This window comes from Cupressus sempervirens, chromosome 6 (assembly GCF_028749045.1).
Source record: "Cupressus sempervirens isolate cs-2001-9-10 chromosome 6, ASM2874904v1, whole genome shotgun sequence".
Lineage (NCBI taxonomy): Eukaryota > Viridiplantae > Streptophyta > Pinopsida > Cupressales > Cupressaceae > Cupressus > Cupressus sempervirens.
Genome location: NC_143123.1, coordinates 98231383 through 98241249, shown reverse-complemented (window position 1 = coordinate 98241249; position 9867 = coordinate 98231383). Strand labels below are relative to the sequence as shown.

At 33.2% G+C, this 9867-nt stretch overlaps 1 pseudogene; it reads right to left on the bottom strand.

Annotated features, from left to right (window-relative positions):
- Positions 1–686: 686 nt before the first annotated feature.
- Positions 687–1241, bottom strand: LOC149551413 (uncharacterized; annotated as a pseudogene).
- Positions 1242–9867: the final 8626 nt, after the last annotated feature.

Below are 9867 nucleotides of genomic sequence, written 5' to 3'. Positions count from 1 at the left end.
CTAGATAAAAAGATTGAGAAAAAAATATTAATTCAACCCAAATCCAAAGCATGAGATAGAATTAAAACTTGAGAAGTTGGCCCAAAATAGTTCACGATTGGAATCAAGAGAATGATGTGGTTTTGTGGAAATTGAAATGTCTCAAATTTTATATGTGTGTTTCCTATATGCTTATAGTTGGGGGTAAGAATAGACTAAAAACTATGTTACACATGTCCCCAATTTTTTCCAATGATAGAAGTAGTCAAAACTATCTAATCACTTCGGTCATGGTGGAAATTTTTTCTCTCACATCTTCAAAATAATCATGGCACTCAAAACCAACCCTTGCACCCCTACCAATATAATAATCTATAGTAGTTCTCAACAAATAAATATAAATGCAATTTTAGGATTTTGACTTCATAATTTATTATAAAATTATTATATTTGTATCTAATCATTTCTATTTAAAATATTTGATTGCATTAGAGCAATATTTGCATGTTTCATAAGGTATTTGACCTTTTTTTTAATTTCACAATCAGAAAAGTGAAAATTAATGTGAGTAAAAAAATAATTCAAATTGAGATATAGTGTTACACATCTATGAGAAAAGAAAAAAGATTTTGACAAAATCTCCAATGATTAGCATAAGTATCAAGACACTAGGTCTTTTTCTCTTATTCTAGAGTCTTCTAATGTTTCTAAGATCCATGGAACACATTGTGAAAACCATACTGAAACCTAGGAGTTACACCATACCCAATGCCATTTGGAAAACCATGCATTTGGATGTTAAAAAGGGGTGGAAATAACCCAAATCCTATCAAGAATGTAAAATTCCCAAAGTGAGTTGCTTCAATTGGAGTAAGTGCACACCCCATAAAGGTGTCAAATGATTGATGTTGGTACTAATTAGGGCCTAGAGGAGGAGTTGTTTGTGAGCAATGATCATCAAGCTTATTTAGAATATTTACACTAGGCACAGTTTTGGATCTTTTATCTAGGGCACCTACATTTCCTCATCCATACAAGAGAAGAATCTTGCTCTCTTCCAACAAAGCCTTACAAAAATGACATTCTTGGCATTTTAAATGTACGTAAAAAAACTTGCATAGGTAGGGCCAATAGAAAAGGTGACTACATAGCATTACAATTGGATCTTGTGCCAATTGGCCAAGACAAATATTGCACTCAAAGCTCTCTACATCACCATTGTTTCTATCGGTGCATGAGGAAAAACTTGAATTTCTTTGTGATGATGATTAAATCCACTATAATTCACTACAACACTAAAATAATTCATTAATAAGCCAAATTGGAAAAAGTCAAAAAGGAAGCAAAAAAAATTTATGATTCTAACCCAATGAAATCTATAGACAAGTGAAGTTGCTCAAATCAATAAAAATAAAAAATCCAAATTAGAAAACTATGGAAATCATTTGATTGAGTCAAATTTGTTTGAAATTCTAACATAAGAATTCATCCCCAATAAAATAAAACCCTAATTTCCTAAATATAATATGTATTTAGATCATTGGAATGATGGCATAGGGATGGATAGAGAATTAGGGACAAAGGCAAACCTAACTGTCCAAACACCATGCCGATTAAACATAATAGAAGAAAAATACATAGACCAACACCAAGGAGAGAGAAAAAACAAATGTCTTATAAATTTATCAAATGATCCACAAACATGCTTGGCTGTGAGGTCTTCCACGTTACGGCCAATACAACAATTAGATATACATCAAAATGCATCCAACATGATACATCCATGATCAAATATCTTGATTCTAGCTTTCTAACTTATACAATTTTTCTATTTGATCTCATACATCTAAACATAAACTAGACTTGCTATTTATACTTGCCAAAATGATCGATAGAAGATTCTAGATCTTTATATAAGAGAAGGATAACCTCATAAAAGTCTACACACATTCTAATGCGTGATCATTACATTAGATTCATAACACAAACTAAATAAACAAGTTAGCTCTCACTAAGAACCAATTACAAACAAACTAGGTCAAAGAAGGAACCAAGTATCAGAAGAAACCACCAAGTCCACTTAGCACATGAAGGAACTTGTCAATCATAGGAGCTCAACCAACATAGGAACTTGGTCAATATTAGAGCTCAAAAATACTAGCACTTGGCAACAACTACAACTCCATAACAACTGATAGAAAGAACAAAGATGAGCAAGAACTCAAGACAACCTAGGATGCTCTTACATATGACAACCAAAGTTGAAAGAAATGATTCTCCTAAATCATGAAGGCATCACAACCCAAGCTAAATCTAACTCAGATTGAGAAATACATGTAGCATCTTCAACTAATATGTTCTTCCACTTCACCAAATATTCATAGTAATCTTTTCCTCTTATGCTCTTTCTAACTCTCTAATCTAATACTTGTGCAATCTCATCAATCCGCTTCTTAGGATAATCACTTGGTGCAAAAACTTCATCTTCTAACTCGTGATACTCATATAAATCAAAAACATTGAATATAGGGGATATATCCATGTCATCAGGTAACTTAGCTTCATAAGCATCACTACTGTCAAACTTTCTCAAGATTCTTCAAGAACCAAACTTCTTTATTTTTAGCTTACTGTATGTTCCAATAGGAAATCTATCTCTTTTTCAAATGAATCATCACCTCATCATTAACTTCCAAAACATGGTATCTTCTAGACTTTTTTGCATTCTCCTTATACTTTTGATTACTTTGTTCCAACCTCAATTTCACTTCCTCATGCAAAGACTTCATAACAACAACAAAATACTACCCCTTCAACACTTCTCTTCTCTTCACCAACAATAGCCCTCAAATCTAATATACCTCTAGGTTGCATTCCAGTAACAGTATGAAAACATATTTTCCCAATACTCATATTCATAGAATTATTGCATGCAAACTCAGCTTGTTCCAATTATCATATCCCAGTTACTCAGCTTATCTCTAACTAAACATCTCAACAAATTACCTAAGCTTCTATTCACAACTTCTATTTGTCTATGGGATGGAATGTAAAACTAAACTTCAACTCAGTATCCATCTTCTTCCACAAAGTCTTCCAAAAATAACCTAAAAACTTGCTATCTCAGTCAAAGATAATGCTCCTCGACAACCCATATAATCTAACAATCTCTTTGAAGAAAATCTCTGCAACATGCACTGCATCAGATGTATTCTTACATGGTATAAAATGTTCCATCTTAGAAAATCTATCCACAACAATAAATATGGAATCATACCCTCTTGTTGTCTTAAGTAAGCTAAGAACAAAATCTATATTAATATCACTCTAAGGTTTCTCAAGAATAGAAATGGGTGTATAAAATCTAGTATTCTGACTCACTCCTTTTGCAACTTGATAGATTCCACAACTCTTCACAAACTTTTGGACATCCTTATACATCTGTGGCCAATAATACTTGTTTTTAATCAAACTCAATGTCTTATCAATACCAAAGTGTCTATCCAATCCACCATACTTGTATTTAGGCAAACTCAATGTCTTATCAATGCCAAAGTGTCTATCTAATCCACCATAATGCTTTTCCTTAATCAAATTAATTTTGATAGAACTTCTTGGTATATAAAACTAAATCCCTTTGAACAAAATACCTCCTTAAATAGAATTCTCATCATACTTACTTAGTTGTTCTAATAGATTCGATGCTTAACACTCTCTCCATGCCTTAGAAAAATTAGGTTCACTAGCATACAACTTCTTCATCTCATCAAAGCCAAGAACTTCAATCTTCATCTCGATCAATAAAGAACATCTTCTTCTCAAAGCATCTATAACATGGTTAGTGACTCCACTTTTACCCTTTATCACAAATGTGAAAATCTACAAGTACTCAACCTACTTCATATGTCTCTGACTCAACATTTTTTGACTTCATAAGTATTATAAAGCCTTATGATCAATATAAAACACAAACTTTTTAGGGATCAAATATTGTCTCCACTTCTTCAAGGCTTAAACAATAGCATAGAACTCATGATCATACACAGAATACTTATTTTTAGTAGCATTCTACTTCTCACTCAAGAAAGCAACAATTTTACCTTCCTGACTCAACACAACTCCAATTGCACTACCACTTGCATCACATTAACCTTGAAATGCCTTATTGAAATCGGGCCAAGTCAATATAAGTAACTTGGCAACCTATTCTTTCAAAGTCTCAAAACTCTTTTCATCTCTATATGTCCACTTGAAATCATTTTTATCTCCTCTCATAGTCTCAATCATGGTATTACAAACAAAATTAAAATTTCTTATTAATGTTTTGTAGAAACTAGCCAAACCATGAAATGATCTTACCTCAACCAAATTCATAGGTGTAGGCCACTCCAAAATTTCTTTAACTTTCTCAGGGTCCATTTTCAAATCATCAACTAAAATCACAAATCCAAAATACACAATCTCCTCTTGCATAAAGGTGCACTTCTTCAAATCAATTAGCAACTTCTCCTCTTTTAGCCTCTGAAACACTTTCCTAATATGCTCAAGATTTTCTTCCTTAGTCTCACTGAATATTAGAATATCATCTAAGTACACAATTATAAACTTATCCAAGATTTAATTTAAAAATTCATTCATCAATCTCATGAAAGTGCTCAATGCATTTGTCAAACCAAAAGGCATTATCAACCATTTATACAAATCATATTTTATTTTGAAAGTAGTCTTCCACTCATCACCTTCTTTGATCTAAGCTAGTGATAGCCACTCTTCAAATAAATCTTGGTAAAGTATTTTTCTCCACTCAAAAAATCCATTATATCATCCATCCTTGGTATAAGAAACCTATATTTCACTGTTATCTTGTTAATAGCCTTAGAATAAATACACATTCTCCATTCTCCATTTTTCTTAGGCACTAATACAACAAGTACAAGATATTAACTCAATATTTATTTGATCAAACCTTTTTGCAACAACTCCTACACTTTCATTTTAAGTTCATCATTCTCTATAGGTGTCAATCTATATGGTGCTTTATTCAGAAAACTAGCTGTAGGAATCAGATCTATACAATGACTTATTCTTCTTACTGGTGGTAAACCATTAGGTATATCTTCTGCAATAATTATATTGTACTCCTCAAGAAAAAAATTTAGTTTTGCTGGAACTCAACTAATATTGTCATTTTATGTGGATCATGTCTGTGAATTTTCTAAGAAAATAGTTTGAAGGATCCCATGAAGTTACCTCTATCACCTTAGGAAATCAATCAATTTCAACATATTTTGTCTTCTAGACAAGTTTTTTTCTCTGAAACCCAAGATCGAATTTTTTGGGCTCCAGTTAAGGATGGAAATTATTCAGTGAAAGAGGGGTACAAAATTATTGCAACAGAATGGTCTACAAAATCATTTTTTTGGAATCTGGTTGTTCTTCCTAAAGCAGGTTGTTTCACATGGTTAGCTCTTAAAAAAAGGATTTTAACTAGTGACAGATTGACCAGATTAAATATTGCTCCTTCTTTTAAATGTGTTCTTTGTAAGGAGCATGCAGAATCCGTGGATCACCTGTTTGTTACATGTTCCTTTTCTTTTAAATGTTGGTGCTTTATTTTGAGTAAACTCAATTATTATACTCCTTTGTCAAACAATCTCTGGGATCTCTTTCAAGGCTGGCTAGTTCTCTATCAAAAATATTTGTTTGCAAATCTTTGGAAATGCATACTAGCATTGGTTATTTGGGTTATTTGGTGGGAACATAACAAGCATATTTTCAGAGAGGAATCACTCCCTCTGGACATTGTTTTGAATGGTATTGAAAAATCAATCTTGGAAGTGACTAACTCTAGTCTAAAAGTGGTTAAAATCAACCCGATTGTGACCCAATGGGATTGTCAAATTGTTCAAAAATGGAAACATTTGTTCATACCATATGGTTGGAAAATTAACTATTGCCCATCTTCTCTCTTACCTAGAAAGAATATTTGGAGACCTCTAGCTTATGATTTTTGGAAGCTGAATGATGGAGCTTCAAAAGGAAATCCTAGCCCATCGGGTTTTGGAGCATGTATTAGAAATCCCTCTGGAGAGGTTGTAGCTATTACAGTTTCTCCTTTGCCTATTGACACTAATAATATTGCAGAGGCTCATGCACTATTGGCTGAACTTATTCTAGCTAAACAAGGATGTTTCCATAGGCTACATATAGAAGGGGATTTGTCGGTTATTATTGATGCTTGTATCCATAGGCGCATCATTTCTTGGAAACTAAAATTTGTTCTTAATCAGATTTGGAGACTTCTTGATGAATGTTTGGATATTAGCATTTCGCATATTTATCGAGAAGGGAATAAAGTTGCAGATTTTTTATCAAATTTGGGTTGTGAGGGGATTACTACTTCTACTCTTCACCCTTTGCCTTTTATTGAGAAATACAAGGTCCTTCAAAATCTTATTCAAGAAGACTTGGATGCATCTACATCTACTCACTCAGCATCTGAAGTTCATATTTCAGGTGCCAAGTAGATGCAATGGATGCCAAGTTTTGTGAACTAAAATCAAATGTCCCTTAGTGCTGAGCAGACCAAGCTTTATCAGGTGCCAAGTATGTTGTTTAGGTGTCGAGTAATTCAAATTTGCATTAAGTTTTGAGTTGTCCAAAGTTGTATCAAGTGTCAAGCTATCCAAAATTGTATCAGGATGCCAAGTAATCCAGATTTGCATTAGGTGCCAAGTTGTCCAGAGTAGTATCAAGTGTTGAGTTGTCCAAGATTGTATCGGGAGCCGAGTTGTTCAGATTTGCTTCAGGTGCCAAACTGGTCAGTTAGTTCGTGTAGTGCTAGTTTGAGTTGTTCAAAATTGTATTAGGTGCCAAGATGGTCAGTTAGAGGTGCTGAGTGATGTAGAACTGTATATCAGTTAGGTGGTGAAGTGCTTGTTTGAAAATATTTTTATTCGATGCCAAGTTGTCTAGATTGGTATCAGGTGTCGAGTTGTTCAAAATTATATCAGGTGCTGAGTGATGTAGAGCTGTATGTTTTTTGCCGAGTGAAAATTTGTACGTGCTGAGTTTTGGTGCTAAGTTTAAGGCTTTTAGTTTCTGAATAAGTGTCGAGTTGCCTTGGTAACAAAGTATAAGTTAATAAATGTTGCATGATTTACTCAGAAACATTTATGATGACATGACTTGCATGATATATTTTAAGTGCTTCAATTCTGATTATTCCCTAATGACATTGAATTTTTTGATAATGGGATTTGATTTTCTCATGTGGCTAAATTCGAGTCATTAAAATACACTGTTGCCAGTACTTTTTTCAGTTCTTACAAGGACATTCTCTTGTGCGAATATAGATGGCTTTTAGCATGTTGCACAGTATAATTTATTACATGAGGATTGCAATCTTTATTTACCTTAGCCTTTAATTACATTTTTTGCAAGAATACAATTTTGTCATCTGGTTACAAGATGAACTATGGGTGAGATATTGCTTAGGCTTGTAATGTGTCACAAATAGCACCATGCCATCATGCCAAAGAATTTTTGTATTTTCTTATCTTCATCTTTGGAGGAAAAGGTGTTACCGAACATTATTACAGATGAAGTGATGGATCAAATGTTTTTAATTTACTCAACCACAGTTCGAAGAGTTATTCAGCATATTATTGGTGAAGAGTTCTTTTGTTGTTCGGCACTTATGTTTCTATATCCATCTCAATTTATTTCAATTTTCCTTTCTAATGTAATGGATTTAATACAGTCACCTAATTTGCTTCAAACATTGGCCCATAAGGTAATCCATCCTCATTATCTAGTTGATAATAAACTGATTTTGGCTATGCAAAAGTACAACTTATGGAATGGAGGGGCACTAGTTGGTGGTTTGTTCTCACATTATCAACTTCTGCATAAACATGAGTTTTTTGATATTTTTGAAGCAATTAAGAAAGCTGTAGACACTAGCAGCTTTAATTATTTGAAATATGCTTTGCCTTCTACACCAAATTTAATGGATGTTCAATTTGTGGAGCATATTAAGTTAGTAGGTTAGGCTTTGTTTGATTTACAGATGGATTGTACTACTTCAGTTTCCAGGGGTGTGAATGTAGCTTCAGTGCTGTCGATTGAACAGAATTTTTTGGAATTAATTGATCAGGTTTACTTGGATTTGGATTGGAATCAAACCTCCTCAGAGTTTTGTACTGGCTTGGGCCCTCTCTTCTTGGTGAGCTAGGGTCATTTGAAGGTGTTTTTGGATCTAACTAGATAGATTTGTAAGATTTGTGTTTTTTGGTTGGACATTGTCATGAAGATAGTGCTTGGAAACTACCAAAATGCCATGACACTTTTTGTTTTGCGATGGGTGGTAGTTGAAATACCTCTTGTATTTATTTATTTAAACTATCTATACTTTTTTATATATTAGGGACAATGCTGGGTTTTCTTTTCTAATTCTTTCCTAGTTGACCTCGTTGAATCAGAATTAATAAAATAATATAGTGGCTTGCCACTTTTGCCTAAAAAAAAAAAAAACTAATATTGTCATCTTTTGTTGTCACTTGGTCTCTACTGTCTTCTATTACTTAACCATTACTATTTTCTATCATTCGTCTATTTGTGTCACAACTAAGAACCTAAGAATCACAACAAAGCAAACTTTTTTCTTCTTCGTGTCTTTCTCAAAAATTTTCCCATTAACCATACAAACTTTAAGATTAGTTTAATTTACTTCATTTGGTACTTCAATCAAACGAAACAATGTTTTCTTTCTTCAATTCACCCAAAGAGTGTATTGATTCAATCTACCATAATGTACAACATGCCTATCATACTGCTAAGGTCTACCCAATAGAATATGACAACAATACATAGGCATAATATCACACAGAACTCCATCAAAGTAGTTTCCAATCTTTAATTTCATAATGCATTGCTCACTTACCAATAATTTATGCCCATCCTTGATCCATGAAACATGATAGGGTTTAGAGTTTCTCAACCTTTTTAATTACAACTTTTTAACTATCTCCTCAGATGCCAAATTTTTTGAACTACCATAGTCAACAATCACTCTACGATATTTTCCTTCCATTTTACTTTTTTATTTTTTGAAAATAATTCTCCTCAGAATAGGTTCTTTGTCAATTTTTTCATTGCACAAGATTCTCCATACCACCAAATTTTCTCCAACCTTGAGACCACTTGACGAACCTTCAATATCTCCTTGAACAAAAACATTTTGACTAATACTACCTTTATTCTTCCTTCTAGAATGTTTGCATTCAAAGGATTGATGTCCTTCTTCACCACATTTAAAGAAGTTACCACTAAATCCTCTTCTTTCACAACTAAATTGGCAAGAACTACCTCTTCCTTAGTAAGAAATACTACCTTTCCACTTAGTCTTTCCTTTCTCATCACTTTTCCATTCATGTTTTCCTTTATCTCGTACTATATTGTCAATTATAGTAATTTCTCCATAAGATCTTCCTCTACCTATATAAAATCTTCAACCTCTACCTCTTTGACTTTGTTCATTCTTCTTTCAAGATGTCCTCAAATTTCAAGGCATATTAATGTGTAAGAATTTACCTTAGTGAAAAATCACCCAAGATCAAGGAACTCAAGCACAAGCACAACAGTAGACCAAAGGAGTGTGATTAGAATAATAATATAGTATTTAATTCAATGTAAAAGTACACTAGGAGTGCTTGTATATAAAGGCCTCTGGAATGCTTCTAGAATGTATAAGAATCAGTAACATGATAATTTGTACAACTATGCATGTCCACTAGGTGTGGATTATCCTCCATTAAGCACAAGAGTAAGTGTGATGATGAGAGGATAAGCCTACAAAGGTGTAGCATGCAAAATTATGTTGTAGAC